The sequence below is a fragment of the Rhincodon typus genome, chromosome 9, assembly GCF_021869965.1.
Source record: "Rhincodon typus isolate 14 chromosome 9, sRhiTyp1.1, whole genome shotgun sequence".
Taxonomy (NCBI): domain Eukaryota; kingdom Metazoa; phylum Chordata; class Chondrichthyes; order Orectolobiformes; family Rhincodontidae; genus Rhincodon; species Rhincodon typus.
Window position 1 is genome coordinate 27,742,125 of NC_063340.1, and position 20,091 is coordinate 27,762,215.

At 41.0% G+C, this 20,091-nt stretch overlaps 1 long non-coding RNA gene across 2 annotated transcripts in view; it reads right to left on the reverse strand.

Moving 5' to 3' along the window:
* Window positions 1-645: 645 nt before the first annotated feature.
* LOC125484091 overlaps window positions 646-20,091 on the reverse strand; it is a 75,734-nt gene continuing 56,288 nt past the window's right edge. For both annotated transcript variants that reach the window (XR_007262941.1, XR_007262940.1), the window contains exon 5: window positions 646-2,226. This is a non-coding gene — a long non-coding RNA (uncharacterized LOC125484091). The remainder of the gene's footprint in view (window positions 2,227-20,091) is intronic.

Below are 20,091 nucleotides of genomic sequence, written 5' to 3' on the forward strand. Positions count from 1 at the left end.
TTAGGGGATCCTGCTGTATGCAAATTGCTGCCATGTTTCATACATTACAACAGTAACTACAATTGAAAGTACCTCATTATCTAGAAAGCAGTTAAGGGTTTGCTGAGTTTGTAAAAGGCAATGTATAAATGCAATTTTTCTTTAAATAACAACTGACTTCTTTGTGAGGACCTGGTTGCAGCTTCTCTGGAGTTGGCCATGACTGCAGGATGTTTATGCCTGGAGTTAACATCACATAAGACAGAAATAGATTCCTACACACATTGAGTCAGAATGCTGAAACTCTTTGTCCAACTTTCCAATTCCTCCTCAAAATTCCAAACTTTGATCTTCTGTCCTTGCAAATTACTGGTTCTTCTAAATCTTTGCCGATATTTCTTAGAACTTTGTTGTTTAACTCCTCCAAAAATAAACTTATGCCCCTGCCACAGCAACGGAAAGGCTCTTCTCAAAGACACAAATGATATTGTATGTGGCTATCACTCCTCATCCTTCTTGACCTGTCTGCAACCTTCGATATGATAACCATGAACTGATTTTCCAATTTTAACACACATAAAAAATGCCACGTATAGTGGGTTCTTACTGATTCAGATATCTTGAAGTTTATTTATTATACTAAGTATTTAAAAGGTTACAATATCACAGACTTACACACATTATCTGTGTTCTATGCTTTCAACATTATTCTATATTACACACTCATAATTAACTGACTACAGTGACTCCATTACACCGAGAGAGTTACTGAAGGCAAAGCAGATACCTTTACGGCAGAACATCACAGGTCATGATGTCACATAACAGTCTTAAATTACAGGCTTTTTGGCTCTGAAATCTAGGCCATAATACAACAGATTATACCAGCATCCTCCAACACCTCTCCTCCAGCTGGGTGAGACTGTCCTGTGGTTGCACTCCTGACTATCCAGTCGTATCCAAAGAATTACCAGTCTTAACTTCTCTTCCCACTCCCACACAATAACCTCTGGAATCCCTCAAGGACCTATTCTCAGACAGCTCCTAGTTATCATCTACATGACACCCCTTGACATCATCTATAAACATGCCAGGCTCCATATGCCCTGATGATACCTATTTTATCTCACTTCCAATTTCTGCACTGTCATTAAATGATAAGTCGAGCAACCAGTAATACATAAGTAAAAACCTCTAAATTTTGGTAGGCGTGATGTTTTAGTCTTCAGTTTTTACTACAAATTCCTGTTTCTAGCTATTGATTCCATCAGATTTCTGATGCTTTTTATAACCTTAGTGTTGTATTTGATGCTAAACCAACATACCAACCATATTAGCTATCAGAGACTGGTAAATTATATACACTTCCTTAACATTGGCCCATCTTATCAGTTACTGAAATCTTCATCCATGTCTTTGTTATCTCTTGATGTCACTGATTCAATTCATGTTTTACGAATTCCCATCCTACATCCTTCATGAATGTTAGCAGTTACAAAACTCTGTTGCCGGTATCCTAGGTTGTGCCAACTCCTGTTCACCTATTATTCTTGTGTTCACTGATCCCTGATTGATTACAATTCAATTTAAAATTCTTACCTTTAACTTCAAATCCCTCCCCGTGACATCAAGCACTCTCTAATGCTCTAACTCCTGTAGCCCTACAAACCTCTGAAATATAAGTATTCTGCCAGTTCTAGGCTCTTACCCATTCCTGATTTTAACATTCATACTTGGTGCCAGGTTCTAAACACTAGGACTTCCTTCCTAAATCTCTCCACCTTTCTTTCTATCTTTTTCCTTTAAGACACTCCGTTAAATCAATCTCTTTAGCTAAAGTTTTAGCCAATGACTCTAAAATCGTCTTGTGCTCAGTATCAAATTTTCTTTCCTAACACACCTATGATGTACCTTGGGACATTTTACTACATTAAATGTATTAAATAAATGTAAGTTGTCAATGTTGTTATGACCAATAGTTTTAATTTTATTCCTGGGCAATTCATGTCCTCTCTCTCAGTTCTCCTCAGCAAAGTTGAGATAGTGCCTTGCTTTCTAGAGAGCTGTATCCTGAGCTTTTCTATCATTAAACTTGCTGCTATGCTTTAATCCTGGGTATCTCACTGCACAAAATCCAGATAAGTTGTCATTCTTTATGCTGGCACTGTGAGGGAGGGAGAACATGATGGTGCCTTCTCACAAGAATTCTTGTCTCTTCTACTGTGAGCTGTAACTGCTTAGAAGGACCTAGAGAAAAATAAAAAAGATCGAAATCAGTATGCCATAGAGAGACTGGACAACAGCAGATGACAGGCATCACAATGCACATTTGTATAGTCAAAATGACATTAAGAAATTTTTAGTGGTTTATTGATGGCCTGTAATAATCAGAAGATTTATTCACAGAAATTCTTAACCTAACATCTTGATTTCTGACAGCTCTGGATCAAGGATGGCTGATTTCCAATACTTATTCCAGATCTGACAACACCATGGAATCTGGTGATCATCCCAGTCTATTTTACCAGAACATATAAAATAAGAGCAGGATTATCCCAAACCACTCCAAGACGTTGCTCCATCATTCAATACAATCATGGCTGATCTTCTGCTTCAACTGTAACTTCCCACTCAATCTTGATATTCCTTGATTCTCTTAGATCAATGATGTTATATTCCTGGCTAGGTTACTCTCATTCTATTTTTATCAACCTTTTGGTCATGCTTTATTGATCTCTGAAAGCCTTCTAATCCTCATAGAGTTATAGAGTAGAATCATACTGCACAGAAATAGACCCTTTGGTCCAACTTGTTCATGCTGACTAAGCTTCCCAAACTAAACTAGTCCCACTTCCTGCCTTTGGTCCATATCCCTTAACTTTTCCTACTCATGTACATATCCAAATGTCTTTTAAATGTTGTAATTGTTCTTACATCTACCACTTCCTCTGGCAGTTCATTCCACATAGGAACTGCCCTTTTAAATCTTTCTCCTCTCACCTTAAAAATATGGCCTATTGCCTATATTCCCTAGTTTTGAACTTCCCCACCCTAGGGAAATGACCTTCACCATTCACCTTACCTACGCCCCTCATGAATTTACAAACCTCTATAAGGTCACCCCTCAACCTCCTATGCTCCAGTGAGAAAAGTTCCAGCCTATCCAGCTTCTCCTTATAGCTCAAACCCTCCGGACCCAGCAACATCCTGGTAAATCATTTCTGAATCCTCTCCAATTTAGTAATATTCTTTCTATAGCAGGGTGACCAGAACAGCACACAGTACTCCAAAAGCAGCCTCACCAATGTCCTGTACAATGTCAACATGATGTCCACCTGTGACACAAACCTGTGACACAAATTTCAAAGAATTATCTACCTGAATCTCTAGGTATCTATTCTACAACACTACCTAGGGCCCTACAATTAAATGTACAAGTCCTTGTTTGTTTTACCAAAATGCAATACCTCGCATTTATCCAAATTAAACTCCATCTGGCACTCCTCAGCCCACTGGCCCAACTGCTCAAGATCCCTTTATAATCTTAGATAAAAATAATAATCCTCAGACTTTCTAACATTTTTTCTCAGCATTGTGAACTCTTCTTTTAATCTTATGTTTATGATTCCACATCGCTTCAGCAGGTGAGTGTTCAGCAACAAAAAACTGGCTTACAATCTCGTTAAGTTTGTGTCATGTTCAATCTCAGGCACCATTTCAAATTGTGCAACTGATTGGAAGAAGTGCATATGATGTCAGTCTTGGAGAGGTGGATGAAAGCATTGGGTTTTTGCCACTCTCAGTTGTCCTTTGATTTCCTCATAAGTCAAAATCATATGATCACAGAAACTCTTCCTTTTGGATCTGTCAAAGATTATTGTTTCCATGTATTAGAATCCAGCTTGCAAAGTTCTGAGATGGGCATTCAGATTGCTTATATAAGTAGGTTTGGCACATTCTGAGGTGCGGGTTCCTGTGCTCAACTGGCTACTATGTACTATGTATCTGCCATGTAAACTACATCACCAACTCACACAAAACTCAGGCCCGATAAACATGCTGTCTGTGTTATGTAAGCGACATTTTACAAAATCTTTGATGTTAGGGTTTTGTCCTGGAAACTAATGTTGCAAAAATCTTAGACAACAAAGGTAAAATGCTTCTAGTTACTTTATGTCACACCAGTAGGTTATCCAGGTTTCAAATCCATAAAGAGGTGATATAAGATCCACTACTGACAGACTTTGATCTTTGTTCTGAAACAAATTCCACACTCTTTCCGAAGTCTAGACAAAGCCTAGCAAATGCTGAGCTTGCTTTTGCCAGGCAAAGGTCTCCATCAGCAAACATCCTCACTTCAGGTCTTACTTAAGATGGAAGGTCATTGATGAAGCAGCCAAACATGATTAGGCCAAGGACACTACCATGAGGTCCTTGGGGTGAGATGATAGCAAAACAACCATTAGCAACTTCTTTTGACTGTGATCAATGGAGAGCTCACAGCCTTCCCCCACACCGCGCCACCCCACCCCGCCCCCAGCATCTCAATTCCTATTGATTCCAGTTTTGCTGAAGTTCCTCTATGTCATACATGATTGAAAGCTGCCTTGATGACAAGAACAGTCAACGCCACCTCACCTCTGGAGTTCAGCTCCTTTGTCTATGTTTGAACCAATGCTGTAAGAGGTCAGAGTTGAATGGCACTGATGGAGTGTTTGTAAGCATATTATTCCTTTGCAAGTGCTGCTTTATTGCACCCATCCATCACCAAAATGAATTCCAATCTGTCAACTCCAACTTTAGACTTTTGGACTTCATCTTAAAATCCATTGATAAGCTAATATACCTCGGTATTAATTAAATAATCTCTTTATCTGTTCTGATGCTAAACCTTCTTGTATGTTGGCAAAAGTGCTGGTGTTGCAAGACTCCTTCTCACCAGTCTAAAAATGCCGTGGTTTAACATTACCACAGTGTTGCTGTAGGAAGGGTAAAAGTTAAAATAACAATTTGCTTACACACAGCTAAACACAGAGAATAGGGACAGAGACTTGTCTTAAAATTTGCAATCTGACTATAATAATGTTTGGATCTGATGTGCAACTTTTTTTTCTGTTGGCTTGCTTGCTGGCAGAGTGTGATGGTCACGTCAAACTTGCTGCACCTAGCATAGGGAACTGGCCATTGAAGTTTGCTCTGCCAATACTGTGGCTGTGGTTTCTGTGGTTTTCTAATCCTCGTCTCCATGAATTAGAGTCTGTGCCCACTTAGGAACTGAAATAAAAGTTAGCTTTTCACTGTAGGATGCTCTTTTAATTATCTCGCTTAGGTCATTAGAAAATATTTCTTTGACCTCACCTATACGTGTCATTGTTGGAACCTAGGTGCAAATGACTATTGCATGCAGATTCCTAGTACATTATGATTCCCTTAGAAAATGAATCTAACTTGAATGCCAGTTCAGATTGGATGGCAAAGCTCACACTTGACTTTAAAATCCAGTTTAGATTTTCTAAACTAAAAGAATGGGTAGCTTGCATCAACGTTCTCAAGCTCAGATTTCTTAACATAGGGCAGCAATGTTAATGCTGTACCCGACCAGCATGAAGGCTGATCTGCACTTTGGTTTTGATTTGTTTTCTAGAAGTGCTTTGACAGTGCATGAACCAAGCTTCATATACTGCTGCAGTGAATTGATGACCAACCAAGATCAGTAACCTGGGAGATGCAGCAGGTGCAAACCAGTTACATAGGTGAGGTTGTGCGGAGCCTGTCCCACTCCTTCGTAATGGCAAAGAAGTGGTAAATGAAATACAGTGTGAGGTTATGCACTTTGGTAGGAAGAATAGAGGCATAGACCTCTATGCCTTTATTTTCTAAAGGTTTTGGAAATCTGAAGCACAAAGTAACTAAGATTTAGAGTTCAGGATTCTTTTAACTTGCAGGTTCAGTTGGCAGCTAGGAAGGCAAATGCAATGTTAGCTTTCATTTCAAGACGGTAAGAGTACAAGAGCAGATATGGACTGCTGAGGCTGTATAAATATTTGGTCAGAATGCATTTGGAATATTGTGAGCAGTTTTAGGCCTCGTACCTAAGGAACGACATGCTAGCAATGGCGGAAGTCTAGAGGATGTTTACAAGAATGATCCTGAGGATGAAGGGATGGTCAATGAGGTGCACTTGAGGACTCTGGGTCTGTACTAAATGGAGAAGGAAGAGAGGGGGATCTCATTGAAACCTACAGAATGCTGAGAGGCCTGGATACGGTGGACATGGAAAAGGTGTTTCCACTAATAGGAGAGACTAGGACATAATGGCACAGCCTCAGATGAAGGCACGACCCTTTAGAACTGAGTTGAAGAGGAATTTCTTCAGTCAGTAAATCTGTGGATCCTATTTCCACAGAAGGCTGTGGAAGCCAAGTCATTGTATGCATTTGAGACAGACATAATTAGATTCTTGACTACTGAGGGAGTCACAGGTTATGGGGAGAAGTCAGGACAATGGAGTTGAGAAACATATCAGTCAAGATCCAACAGTGGAGCAGACTTGATAGGCCAAATGGCCTAATTCTGCTTCTATATTTTATGGTCTTTTAATGTAATACTACCCGTTCTCACCAGTTTTTGTATGTCAGTGGAACACATATTTGTTGAGAGTATGTCTTTAAATTTCTCCCACTGTTATTTGCTGCCATACCTGCCTATTTATCTAATTTTCATACTCATTTATTTTAATTTTAAATATAATCTGATTCAATTGCATTTCTTATTATTCCTTGAGGCCATTTAATAGTGAGATTATTAATTAACCTTGCCTTATTACACAATACTTGAACTAAATAGTATTGACCATAGTTGGATCCACAATGTGTTAATGTTCCAGAAAACTGTCATAGAAGTATTTTACAAACTTGCATTCAAGACTGCTTTTGCCAATTTTATTTGTTCCATCAACATGAAGGTTCAATTTCCCTTTGATTATTACATTGCCTTGATAACGAGTTCGATTTTTTTTTTATTTAATACTCTTGTTGAACATATTTCTTTTTCAATGATTTGCCAAAATTGAAACAGTCTGGAGAAAGAACATTGGAAATTCCATGGGATATTTTATTTTTGATTGTTTTCCACCTAACTCCAAAATTACAGCTGCTGAATGGCATTGCCTTAGATGTACCATAGAACTTAAGTTTTCAATTTAAGGTTAAATTTTACCAGGGGCACTTCATGAGGAAATGACATGAAGTCATTATTATGGGAAAATCAAATCTCTTAGTGCAGATTTAAGAATTAACAATCCCACTGATCTTTCTGCTTGTGTGTAAGTGATGGAGAGACTTAGCATTTGACCTCATGTTTGATGACTGGCAACAACTGGTACGTTGAAATGAAGGGAATATAACAATCATTGTCCAGTTTTGACACTTATGGGCACACATCCTAAAGGACAGACTGGCATGGTGCTTGGTAGAAGATCATTAGAAACAGCAACTAGCAAGTAAATTATGTAATTTAGTCTTGGAATGCAAAAAAAGGCAGGCCTAAGCAGCAATAAAAGTAAATCATCAAAGTGAATGTAGATCAAACAACATAATGTTCAAAGAAAATGGTAATCTTCCAACCAATTTTCTTTATGCTTTTCTCAGAAGATATATTGGACTGAATTTTCAATTCTGGGTCTCCTGAATAGGCTCCTCAAGGAAAATGTTCAAGTCTTAATGCTTTCTAAATTACCCGGGAGTCTCAGGAGACTATGGTTCCTCACTGCTTTTTTCATGACAATGCTTCAGTCAGAGTTGACTTGCTGACTAATCAGCACCCTTGTGATCATTTGGAATTTGGCATTTGTGTGATTGTACTGGTGAGTGCAAGATCACTCTTCACTTCATTAATTATGCGAACAGGTTCTTGGGTGTCTTTTGTAAAGAATCATAGGCGGAGTAATGTAAGTGTCACCAATTATGTGAATTTGTGGAATATATGCCTCTGGAGCCATATTTAAAGCTCAGCTGCACAACCCTTAAAACACTACAAGACAAGAACCAAACATCATACTGTGGTGATTGACTGTAATCACCAAATTCGCAGATCAGAATGAAGATATGCTACCCCCTGTTTTACAGGCAGAGACCTACAGGATATTAGTGGATGGGGTGTGGGACAGGACAGTCCGTTTCACTGCCAACCAGAGGAGACCACAGCATCAGACTCAGCTGGTTAAAACATAGATGACTGCTGTATCCAGGTAAAAAAGAGCACCCAGCAGTGTAGAAAGAAGATCAAGTATCTTTCGGATTCACAAGTGTAAGTGCCACCATCTTTCTCTACTACGTCACGCTCAGTCTAACTCTGCCATAGCACACACATCTCACTGACACTGATGGACTTCAATCCTCAGTGTTTCATGCATCTTGCCTACTTGACAGTTCTCACCAAACTACTCCTATTGTCCTCTGCACTTCCCATGCACTCACTGGGGACACTTCACCACCTCTCCAGCTCATGCAGCACCACTAACTGGTCTTCCATCTATCTCCATCGTACTCCATCCCTCACTGTCCCACTGCAGGAAAAACTGCCCTCACACTCCCTCCCCAGTCTGATATCTCAACAGCATTCAGATTGACCTATCCAAAATCTCCATACCGCTTGCACTTTACTTGCAGGACAAACTGGAATCCAATCTCTGGACTGAAAAAATGTGAAGCCACGGACTCAGGTAGGACCAAGCGTTTGATCAACATCTCCATCTCTGGAAACTACACCAGCACCATGCCTCGCCTCTTTCTCCGCTATATTGATGACTGCATCAGTGTGGCATCATGCTCCTGCGGCGACCTCAAGCAATTCATCAACTTCACCAACACCTTCAACACCGCCCTCAAATTCACCTGGACTATTTCTGACACCTCCCTCCCCTTCCTGGATCTCTCTGGAAACTGACTCACCACCGACATCCATTTCAAACCCACTGACTCCCACAACTACCTTGATTACACCTCCTCTCACCCACCCTCCTGCATATATGCTACTCCATACTCCCAACTCCTCTGCCTCTGCTGCATCTGCTCCCAGGATGACTTGTTCTACTCCAGGACATCCCAGATACCCTCCTACTTTAGGGACTGGAATTTCACCTCCTCTGTAATTAAGGATGCCCTCAACCGTATCTCCTCTATTTCCCACACTTCTGCTCTCATAACCGCGCCCCCCAACAACAATAAGGATACAGTCCTCTTAGCCCGGATATACCACCTACCAACCTCCGAATCCAATACGTCATCCTCTGACATTTCTGCCACCTAGAATCAGACCCCACCACCAAAAAGATATTTCCTTTCCCACCTTGTCTGCTTTCTGCAGGGACTGTTCATTTCGCAACTCCATCCTCAGCTCTACACTCCTCACCAATATCTCCTCCACATCCGGTACCTTTCCCTGCAATCGCATGAGTTGCAATACCTGCCCCTACACGTCCCCTCTCACCTCCGTCCAAGGCCCCAAACAATCCAGCAGAGATTTACCTGCACTTCATTGAACTTGATCTATTGCATCCGTTGCTCCCGAAGCGGTCTCCTCAATATCAGGAAGACCAATGCAGACTCGTGGACCGGATGCTCCGCAAACCGTGCTCTGCACGCATCAACCAACCTGACCCTCCTGTTGCTATCCATTTTAATGCCCCCTCCCAATTCCCTGGCAACATGTCCATCCTTGGCCTCCTCCACTGTCAGAGTGAGGCCAAATGTAAACTAGAGGAACAATACCTGATATTTTGCCTTGGGAGCATACAGCCCAATGGCCTCAACATTGACTTCACAAGCTTCAAAATCCCTCCACCCCCAGCCTTACCCCATAGCCAGCCCTGCCCCTCCTCCTCTCCTCCCTTTCCTGACCTAACCTGTCCATCTATCACTCACCTACCCAATCCACTCTTCCCACAGATCAATCACATTACCCCCCTACCTGCATCCACCTATCACAATCTCTCCTACCTTCCTCCAGCCCCCAACCCCCTCCCTCTATTTATTCCTGGGCTCCCCTCTCCCTCCCCACTCCTGAGGAAAGGTTTCAGCCTGAAATGTTGACTTTCCTGCTGCTCTGATGCGGTCTGATCTGCTGTGCTTTTCCAGCCTGTGGCCAACTCCTTTGATTGGAATAGAAGCAGCCCCTTGATCGTCAGTGGCGATAACTCCTGGCTGATACATATTCCCCTTTCACCCCACTACGGACTGCATCTCTTTGACTTTCACACATGACCACTTGCTTGAAACACGTGGAGATTGTTTGTCAGAAACTGCTGGCACATGCAGTCTGAGGTTGATATAGCTCAGTGGGGCACAACATGCCCATCTGCTATGAGACCCAAATATGAACTGTTCAATGCTCCCCACTGTCACAAGTTGCTGGCATCTCCAACTAGGCTAAAATATAATGCGATTCACAGAGAGAGACAGCCTGTAAGTCAGCACAGAAGTCACTTTGCTAAGAAAACAATGCGACCCACACAAAAGACTGGCAGCCTGTAAATCAGGGTTGAAGTCAGAGATTGTGCAGTAAGAAAGCAATGTGAGGTAGACAGAAGCTGGCAGCACTAAACGTAAACACTAAGAAAAGTAAGCTAAACCATAAAGTGCTCACATAAGCACAAAACCATCCTGTGTAGATACAAGAGAAGTATGTCCCCATTTGCAAAACAACTTTGCAGAAGTAGCAGTTCAAATGTCTCCTTGAGCTCTAAAGTCGAGTGATGTCTGAACTGATCAGAGAGAAGTTATGAAGGTCTGGTGAGACTGGTAGTTTACAAATTTCTTTCATGGATGAAGGTTTGAGGGGCGTGGTAGTTATGGACCATGCTGGGAAAGTCGCATTATAGCTGCAACAAGCATTCAGTGAGCTAAAGCCACCCAGGTACCTGTTCTGGATTACATGTAGGCATTTGTACTGTCCAACTTCTCAGTGGAGGACAGGAGAATTGTAAGTGGCTTATAATAAGGTGGTTTGAGGTTTTAATGAGATCAAATACACAGACACAAGGTGGTTGCAATTCAGTTGTGAGATTCTGAAATTGTTACTTTAGGCTTGAAGAGAAGATTGGAAAAATATTTCTTGGTGCTGAGAATCAGATCCCTTCATTCTTAGCATAATCAGGATACTGGCAAGGACACCATTGTTCTTCCTTAAAATAGCTCCATGGGATTTTTTATGCCTGCCGGATAAACACTTCATTTAAAAGACAAGCACCACATCCCACCCGATCCCACCAGTGCAACGCTCCAACATTGTTTGAATTAGTGCTTTTCCAGATTTATGTAAGGTTAGACCCTCTGACAGCCCTTTGACACAGGGAAGAGCATACTTTTTTCCTGAGCCATGACTGACAATAAAAATGTTTGTCAATAGCCACTTTATACCCAGAAAGTGAATAGCAACATCAGTTTGATAGACCTATTTCTGTGAATTTAATATCCATGTGACTTTGCAACATAGGTTGCTTCTGTGAGATGTAAACAGTGCAACACCCCATTCTAAAGCATCACGGATCTTTGTAAACAAAGATTAAGGACTGCACAGCTAGCAACTAAACAAGAAAATGTAAGATAAAATCATGAATTCAATGTCAAATCAGGTACAGAATTAGAAATAAAAAATGGAAAAAGAAAGATTGAATTAAGAGAGATAATAAGTGACAGAAATACAAGTTTTTAAAATTACATTTCCATTAACTAAAAACTGAAGAAATGAGATAGAGCACTTGTAGTAATTAAATCTCAGTGACAGAGTTGTTTGACAATACTTAATGTTTATCATACTATTAAATAAAGTGCTTACACTGAAGTAGAGAGGCCCTAACTTGCTCTGCTAATGTTCATCCATATCTACAAGAATCGTCCTGGAATTTCACGTGTCCAATACATTCAAATGGGAGCCAAATGATGCTGTTTTAGTTGAAAAGAGTGCCATACTGCAGTTGGTAATTTGTAGATTTTAATGCTGTGCTTGGTTGGCTGGCCGAGCTGGTTTGTTAGTTTGCAGACATTTCATTACCCTGCTGGGTAACATCATCAGTGCAGCCTCCGATGAAGTGCTGTTCTGTTTTCCCACTTAGTATTTAAACTCTTGGGTCTGTTGGAGTTGATTACCTCATTTCCATTTTTTTTCTTCGCAGTGGTGTATAAATAGGGTCTAATTTTACATGCTTATTGATGGCCTTCTTAGTGGAGAACCAGGCCTCTAGAAATTCCCGTGCTTGTCTCTGTTTGGCCTCTCCTAGGATCCTGATGTTGTCCCAATTGAACTGGTAGTTCTCCTTGTCCGTATGAATGGAGACAAGTGAGTATTGGTCATGTCTTTTTGTTGCTGGTTGGTGTTCATGTATTCTTGTGGCCAGTTCCTACCTGTCTGTCTAATGTAATGTTTGTCGCAGTCCTTGCATGGAATCTTGTATATCATGTTGGTTCTGTCCAAAGTGGGTAAGGGCTCTTTGGTTTGAGTTAGCAGTTGGCGTAGGGTTGATGTGGGTTTGTGTGCCACTCTGATGCCGAATGGTCGTAAGAGTCTTGTGGTCAGTTTGGATATGTTCTTGATGTACGATAACGTGACAAATGTGTCAGGGCATACTGCATCTTCCTGTTGTTGTTTGTGTGATAAGTATTGTTGGACCCAGCTGTTTGGATATCTGCTGTTCTTAAATACTTGGTAGAGGTATTCTTCTTCATTTTTGCATAGTTCTGGGTTGCTGTAGTGTGATGTCGCTCGTTTAAATAGTGTTTTCACGCAACTTCATTTGTGGGTTTTGGGGTGGTCACTGTTGAAATTCAGGACTTGATCCATGTGTGCGGCCTTTCTGTGTACTTACGTCAGAAATTCCCCGTTGGCCCTCCATTCTACAAAGACGTCCAGGAATGGGAACTGTTCATTCTTTTCTTCTTCCCTGGTGTATTTGATGCCGGTGAGACAGTTGTTTATTAGTTGGTGTGTCCCATTGATTTGTTCATAGATTTGGCCTTTAAAGGTAAAGTGGGTCATAAGGCATAGATCCAATAATTTCAGCATGTTGTCTGTGGAGATGGTGTCATTTGGATCTCGTTCTTTTAGTAGTGTTGCTAGTGTTTCTCCTGCCAGTGGTATGTCAATCGATGTGAATAGGGCAGTAATGTCAAAGGACACCATGGTCTCGTCCTCATCTATTCTTATGTTTTTAAGGGATTTGAGGAACTCCTGGGCTGAATGGATTGAGTGGGGTGACTTGCTGACAAGGTACTTTAGTCTTCCTTGTAATTCCTTGGCTAACCTGTGTGTTGGTGTCCCTGGGAGGGAGACTATGAGTCTGAGGGGTACTTCCAGTTTGTGTACCTTTGGGACGCCGTAGAATCTGGGGGTGTTTGTCTCTTCTGGCTTCATTTTTAGGTAGTCTGCTTTGTTGATTTGTCCAGTCTGTTTGAGTCTCTTTAGTGTGTTGAGTATTTTATTAGCCACTTGCGGTGTCGAGTCTATTTGCACTTGCCGGTATGTATTCGTGTGTGCTAGTAGCGTCTGTAGTTTAGTGAGGTAGTCCCATTTGTTTAGTATTACTGTCATGAGCCCTTTGTCTGCTGGTGGGATTATGATGTTTTTGTCTTTTTTCAGTCCTTTTCTGATGTAATGAGAGTGTTAAGTTCGTTCCTTCGGGTCAATGTCGGGACCACTCTCTGTCTTATGGCTAGTTGTGTTTCCTCATTCATGCCGTTGGTCTTCAGTGTGGATTCTAGTGTGGCTAGGAATTCTGTCCTGCATCTCTGTGGTTGTAGCTGAGTCCATGTATTAGAACAGTTTTCTCTATGTCTGTTAGTTTCCTGTCTGAAAGGTTTTTTATCCAAGTGTCTGATCTTTGGTTGTCATTTTGGTGGGTTAATTTAGCTAGTTTTTCTTGTAGGATCTGTCTTTTCTTGGTTCTTTTTATTTGTTGACTGATGTTAATGGCTCGTCCTAAGTCTGTTGTCCACTCTAGGTTGGTTGTGTCTAGGAATAGGGTTTTTTGGCTCGTAAGTTCCCTGTCATATCTGTGGAGCTGGTTGTGTGTGTCGTTAATCATTACCTTCACCATTCTGTGACCATTGTGTTCTGCTGTCCAGTGTGCATGTGGGTTGTTGATGGGAGGGTTGTATCTAACACTGCACGGTAATACCTGGTTCCTGAGGCATTGATGCAGGAAATAGAGTTGCTCACAGGTAGCGCACTGTCGTTTGGTGTAGGTTTCCCATTTCCGGGCCAATTTGAGCCTGCTTTGCCTGTAGGTGTCTAAGGTTCTCGAGTAGATTTGTAGCTCGGGTTGTGGACGCGCAAGTTGAGGCCTGGTTCTGCACCAAGAAGGCCATCAATAGATACGTAGAATTAGACCCTAAATATACACCACTGCGAAGAAGAAAAAAAATGGAAATGAGGTAATCAACTCCAACGGACCCGAGGGTTTAAATACCAGGCAGGAAAACACAACAGCTTCATCGGAGGCTGCACTGATGATCTTAACCAGCAGGGTAATGAAACGTCTGAGAACTAACCAACCAGCACGGCAAGCGAACCAACCACAGCATCCACAACCCGAGCTACAAATCTACTCAAGAATTGTAAATTTTAATGTTTATCTGTGGACTTCTGCATATTTCAATTTGATATCTTGTCACTTCTGCCTCATTACTATTTTTATAGTACACCATGGCCCATTATACTTGTGATATGAAGAAATATTTAGCTTTTATGTTTCAAAATTTGGCTGCAATTCATTGAAACGTCAAAAAGCCTTTAAGGCTATCAGTTTAGAAAGTTTTACTCATGCTCATTGCATAATTGGCTGGTGCAGATTAGTTTCTTCAAAAGGAAAGTAAGCAAGCAATTATTTAGAGCACAATCCTTTGTTTGGCAGGCAAAAGTCATTTTCTTAACAATGATAAATCTGAACAATAGTTGAAACCACATGGTTGACTTCTATTTCTATTTCACTGTTTGTCACTGGATCCAGATGAGGATCTCTGATTTAAAATTCCAGATTACTGACTAAGGTGATTCCCTTGTTTTTTAGTACATATCATACTTTATGTTTTGATAAGTTGAAAAGGTTGACTTAATTCAACAATCTGTTTTCCAGTTCTTGCCTTCAGCTGGTGACTCAATACTGTGTTTAAATGCTAGAATTACCTCTCTGAAATGATGTGGGTCGTGAGAGTTGCTAGGCTATCAAGACAGATTTCAGAATTGTGAAATCTAGAATTAGAACAGTCAGGATCGGTATCAGGGAGTATATTTAGAAAGCTTGCCCTGCTCTGTGCCAGTGATTCAAACAGGGACCCTGCCAAGGCCAGCTGGAAACCATTAATGTTTACAGACGAAGGCATGATACCCACATCCACAACTGCAAATCGACATGGGGTTTTCTTAAACAGTGTTCTTGGTAGTGTCAGTACCAACTGACAAAGAAAAGAACTTCTCTGGGGGGTCAGTAGATGGCAGGAATCCCAGCAGCTGCTTTTCTTTCTCTGTGATGACATTGCTGGTCTTGATATCAGAGAAGGCCAAATTTTTTCTTGATCGTACTCCTTCTGATCTTCTCAAGGACAACTAGGGATAAGCATCAAATGTTGGCCCTGCTATACTACTCATATCCTACTAAATGATTTTTTTTTAAAATGTCACTCATAATTATTAAATTTTAAATAAAATAAAGGGAGTTAACTTCTCTTTCAGGGATTGGGCTCGTGAGCTGATGGCAAGGAAACTCAACGGTTTATCCATCATTGTCTGGTTTGAGATAGCTGAAGCCTTCTTTTCATCCAGCTTCTCTCCCTCATGCAGAGTGATCCTGTGTCATTTGGAAGTTTATCTCAAAAGAGATTGGAGCTAAATCTTGCCATATTTCGGTGAAATGTCATTTTCAATGAATTTCATGGAGCATTTTTCTCCACAAGGCTTAGCAAGTTTTCTTTTGCTATCATCATGCTCAATCCAGGAGAAAACAGCCCACAAAAGGACACAAAGAGCCAAGACAGGAGGTGGGGTTCTCACATTCAGCTTCTCACTCCCTATGAGGAGAAGATCTTGAACCCAATAACCTTGAGTGGCGGAATGGTCATGCCCAAGCCAATGGACTGATATCAGACACTGCTCCCGATTTACGGTGCCAGGACACCCTGACTGAAGAGTGTCTCCATTGACTTGACTAAGGGTTATATCCCTTTGACTATGAGACACGGTCATTTGCTTGAAGTACATACAGTGTCCCTGTCACGTACGCTGCTTGCACATGGTGCAGGTGTGACATTAACATAACGCGGTCTCCTGGATAGCAACATGTCCAATCCATTGATTGATGACTGCTGACAACCATGACAAGCTGCCTGGTTTTGTGTCTGTGCTAAAAGGCAGGTTAACACAGAAGTACCATGACTATATTAGCTCTGGCTGAGAGAGAAACAAGTTAAAAGCCAAAGCAAGGCAAGAATGTTGTGAGCACCCAGAAGGGCCTGGTGAGTGAGCGCTAAGAGAGCAAGCCAGCAACCTTGAAATGCAACCTGGTCCAGTCCATGAGCTGGGTGCTTGTTCATGCATACAGAATATCCCTGCAGCAGCATTTCAATGATAGTTTCCAGTACACCCAAAGGAGCGGCATGGAAATGTAAATATACATTGTAAGTGGATCTGTGATATGCCATGATGATGTGGAGAGGTTGGCAAGTTTCAGATACCAGTATCCACAGACATGGGTGTGTGCAACACCAGCCCTGGAATGTAACTTGAAATGTGCCAGGTGTTCAAGATAGAAGTCTGGATGTGCAAGCACTGAACTAAATTAGTCAGGTATTCACTCTGGCTCTGTAAGAGGACATATTGATACCCAGAATCGGAGCCTAGCTCTTCAATTTCAACACAGCAGCGAGAGAGAAGGCAGCAAGAGGATGTATTGAGAGCTAGGACTGGGGGCCCACTACTTCAGGTTTTGGAATAAGTCAGAGTCAGAGCCAATATGATAAAATAATATAATTAAGCAAAGTAGGATAAGGGAAGTAGAGTAAAGTCAGCATAAAGGAAATACATTTAAGACTAAATAAGTTTACATTTAAGATATGACTGTACAGGTTGGTTGAGTGGAATATGTGGCCTGTATTATGTAGAAAATCAGGGACACTCCCAGCTCCTAGGTGGAGAAACATGAGCTCTGCGTTCTGGGGCTTGAACAATGAGTGGAGACACTGTAGCACATCTGTGTGGCTGAGGGTTACATGGATAGCATGTTCAGAGAAGTGACCACAGTGCAGTTTAAGAGCCTGGAGGAAGGAAGGGAATAGGTGACTGCCAGGCAGTCCAAAAGTAACAGATAAGTAGTGCGGGAGACCCTGGCATCCCACTCATAAATGGTTTTCCCTTTTGGAAACTGATGACGGTGCTAGTTCCTCAGGGGAGTGGAATCAGAGCCATGTTGTTGCTCCTGCTTTTGTGGAGATTCATTTGTTTCAGTCAAAATACCACCACGTTGTTCAGCAACTTGGGAGTCAATCACATAGTTGTTGACAGGCAGAAGGCCTAGGTCACTAGAACATAAACCAATTAGCTGCTTGTTGCCAGCCAAAGTTCCATTCTTACACCTTGGCTCCGGTTCTACAAACAAGGGTTCCACTTCTGCTTGAACAAGCAGCTCTGTAAACAGTGCTTACAATGAGTGACAGGTTACTTGCTTTTAAAAATTGCAACAAATCTTCAGCAATCCTAAGTTTTAAAAATAGTTATTTGCCCATTTTAGTCTGTGACAAAAAAAAAATCAAGACTACTGTTAACTCTGCAAATTAATAAATATGAACATAAGTTTTAGTTTTATCTGTATTTCAAGTGAAGCTATACATCAAGTGCAGTAAACAAATTGTGCAGAAGCACTGTCTAATGAATCTTTGGAAACCGCAACTTACAGAGACATTTAATTACTATGCATGAAATATATAAGACCAACAATTTTCTTTTTCTTCAGTGAGTCTAAGGTACTGATTGGTACTAAAGCAGTAATGAAATCTACAGCTATGACTGATTTAAACAAAACTTGCAGACCATACCAGACCATAACTTGCATACTTAATACCACAAAAAATAGTAAAGCAAAAATTCCATACAATTGCTGAGGAGTTAATGCATTGAAATCAAAAGTTTGTAAAATAAGAGGTCAAGGAATTGGAAAAAGATACCTCTATGAACTAACACTGTCAACCACTAGTTTGATTTAATGTCAAAAGACCTAATCTTGCAGTGTACTTATCAGCTGTGTGATAGGGACTTAACTGTACAATTTGGTGAATCTACAGATATTTCTGAAATGTCTCACTCTGAAATGCTATGTTTGGTTTCCGTGGTATAAGGAAATAAAAGGCATTTTGCTTTGCAAAGAACGCAAGGCAATAGTAAAGTCAGACAATATTTTAGAATGATTGAAATATATCAATTATGACTTCAGTGGAAAATCACCTGGACAAATTGCAATGGGCTTTGCATTAATTAGACTGCAGGAATGAGTAAAAGGCATTCTGGCAAGGCGCCAAAAGTAAAAGCCACTACGCTTTTTGGGATACATTTATGCTTTTGGTCAATGTCTGCTGCTGAAACCTTCACCCAAGTCTTGTTAAATTTTATTTCCTAATTTGGTACATGGTACAGCTGAACAAATAGAACATTTTAGAAACCTGTGGATTTATTAGGTAGCATAGCAAAATTCCTTTCACATACATGATTAATGCACTAACAGTCATAGAATAATACAGCATGGAAACAGGCCCTGCAGCCCAAACTGGTCCATGCTGACCATGGTGCCCTCTCAGCTAGTTCCAATTGTCCACATTTGGTCCAAATCCCCTAAACCCTTCCCATCCATATTCCTATCCAAATGTTTTTTAAATGTTGCTATTGTACCTGCCTCAACCACTTTCTCTGGCAGCCCATTCCATATACGCACCACTCTATGTGTGAAGAAGTTGCCCCTCAGGTCCTTCTTAATCAATCCCCTCTCACGTTAAACCTATGCGCTCTAGTTTCAATTCCCCATCCCTGGGAAAAAGACTATATGCATTCATCCTATCTACGCCCCTCATGATTTTATACACCTCAATAAGGTCACCCCTCATTCTCCTACATTCCAAGGAATAAAGTCCTATCCTGGCCAACCTCTCCTTATAACACAGGCCGACTAGTCCTGGCAACATCATTGTAAATCTTCCTTGCACTCTTTCCAGTTTAATTATGTCTTTCCTACAACAGAGTGACCAAAACTGTACACAATACTCCAAGTGCGGCCTCACCAATGACTTATACAACTGTAACATAACGTCCCAAATCCCATACTCGACCGATGAAGGCCAGTATGCTAAACGCCTTCTTCACCACCCTGTTCACCTGTGATGCTGCTTTCAATAAACTATGTACTTGTGCTCCTCGGTCCCTTTGTTCCACAACGCTCCTTCGGACCTTACCGTTTACTGTATAAGCCCTACCTTGGTTTGACCATCTCACACTTATCTGTATTAAATTGCATTTGCCAATCCTTAGCCCACTTCCCTATCTGATCAAGATCCCTCTGTAATTTTTGATAACCTTTTTCACTGTCAACAGTACCTCCTAATTTTGTATCATCCGCAAACTTACTAATCATGCCTTGTACATTCACATCCAAGTCATTTACGCTTTGAAACTTTTCTTTTAGATCAGAAACCCAAGAGATTAGAGTCAATTTTCCCATTCTCAAACACTTTCTCTCAGAAGAGAAGACACAACCTCACTGGTTAAGGCCAGTCTCTAAAAGGCAAAGCATTTAACCCAAATTGGATATCTGCAACTTTCCAAAACCACACATCTAGTAATATGGCAAGTGTATGGTGAAATTAAATGGTTAACTCCCTGCTGGCCTGAGAAAGGGGGTGGGGTCCAAGACACCAAACATATCAAATAACCAAATCAAAAAATATTATAGCACAGAAACAGGGCCTTCAGCTCACCAAGTCTGCACTGACATATATGCTTTCCTAAACGAAAACCTTCCATATCATTCTTTTCCCTACCTATTCATGTATCTGTCAAATGCCTCTTGAACGTTGCTATTGTATC